At 34.8% G+C, this 1,548-nt stretch overlaps 1 pseudogene; it reads right to left on the bottom strand.

Moving 5' to 3' along the window:
- Window positions 1-232: 232 nt before the first annotated feature.
- Window positions 233-439, bottom strand: LOC125165193 (NADH dehydrogenase [ubiquinone] 1 alpha subcomplex subunit 1-like; annotated as a pseudogene).
- Between the last annotated feature and the right edge of the window lie 1,109 nt (window positions 440-1,548).

Raw genomic sequence — 1,548 nt, 5'->3', positions numbered from 1 at the left:
TTTGATATATTTAGAGAATCACCAAAATGTGATGCAGGGAGGAGAGCAGATACTGTTGGGAAAATGGCACTGACAGACTTGTTCAACTCAGGGTTGCCAGAACACTTTTTTTTTTTTTTTTTTTACTTTTTTGTTGTTTTTACTATGCACTACATTAATTCAGTGCATAACCTTCTAGAAGGGGTAGATGAACATAACTGAGTTATTTTTCTTCAATCAGGAAAATGCTTCCTTAATCAATGTTCTCCAAACCCTTTGATACATAGTAATGATAAACTCCACACATGAGCCTCTTTCCATTAAACTCTACTCATATGAATAATGGGCAACACTTTTTCCCTTGTCCCCTTTAGTGAGCCTTGGATATGCGCAGTGGCTATGCTGGGGATGATCAAGCACACAGCTATGATGCCAATCTGGGCAGAATGTGGAACCACATTGCATTATGGTGGCCAAGGCCTAACCCTTCTATCCTAGCCCTTTAAAGGTGACCCAGCCTCTGGGTTGCCAGAGGCCTTTAATTTGTAAAAAATGCAATATCTGCAAAGCACATATTAAGGTGAAGCTCAATAAAACAAGGCATACCCATATGTATTTGAATTTTTTAGCATTCCATGTGTTCTCTTTCAGAACAGTGATTATTTGTATGTTGTCCATATTTGTCATCTTCTTTCTTATAATTTTATGTCTTTGTTCTTTTCTATTTCATTTTGATATTTCCTCAAGCATGTCTTCTTTGTCCCTGACTATATTTTTATCCATATCTATTTTACCTTTTGTTGATTCTAACGACAAGTTCACCTCTGTAATAGTTTCATTTTATTCTTTTATTCATCCCTGACCTGAACTCCATAAATACACTTCTCAGCTCTGTTCTCTTCATCTCTTTTTTGATCTCTTGTTAGTCTTTCAGGCTCTCTCTTCTTTTTTTTTTTTTAAGAAGGGCAAATTTTAGGAAGTCACCACTGGTCAGCCTGCCTCTCTTTGAAAAACAACAATAAAAAATAAACTACTTTGAATAATATCATAACAGGAAGTAACACACTGGAAACTGAAGAACTGCGGATGGGAAAATCTAAGAACTTTGAACAATATAAGCTAAATATATATTCCAAGATTCTTTGAATCTTGGGAGAACTATTTGTTTGACATTGACCTTTTTTCCTAGGCAAGGTCCTGAAATTCTGTGTTCTTTATTTGACTTTTGTTTCTTTTCTCTGTATTTTTTCTTCAGTATCTATGTTTCTACCAGGGAAATGGATGTTCCAGAAAGAATGAAAGATAAAAACAGGTGATAGCTCCTAAAATTAAAAAAAATAATTGTATATAACAAGCGTTGAGAGAGAATTTTGTAAATTCCTTAATCTTCCCCTTTAACATACCAAGAGCTGAATCTGGATAATTTGGCACATAGGTTTCTCATGTAGTATAGAAAGGATACCTCTTAGCCAATGATAGTGAAAATTTTTATGATCTATAAGCAGGAAGCTTGCTTTCTGATAGTAGAAGGAATATATGGTATAGGGAACATCAAAAAGGTTGCCTGTT

Source organism: Prionailurus viverrinus, chromosome B2 (assembly GCF_022837055.1).
Source record: "Prionailurus viverrinus isolate Anna chromosome B2, UM_Priviv_1.0, whole genome shotgun sequence".
NCBI classification, from domain to species: Eukaryota; Metazoa; Chordata; class Mammalia; order Carnivora; family Felidae; genus Prionailurus; species Prionailurus viverrinus.
The sequence above is the reverse complement of the archived record's forward strand: the minus strand, read 5'-3'. Positions and strand labels throughout refer to the sequence as shown.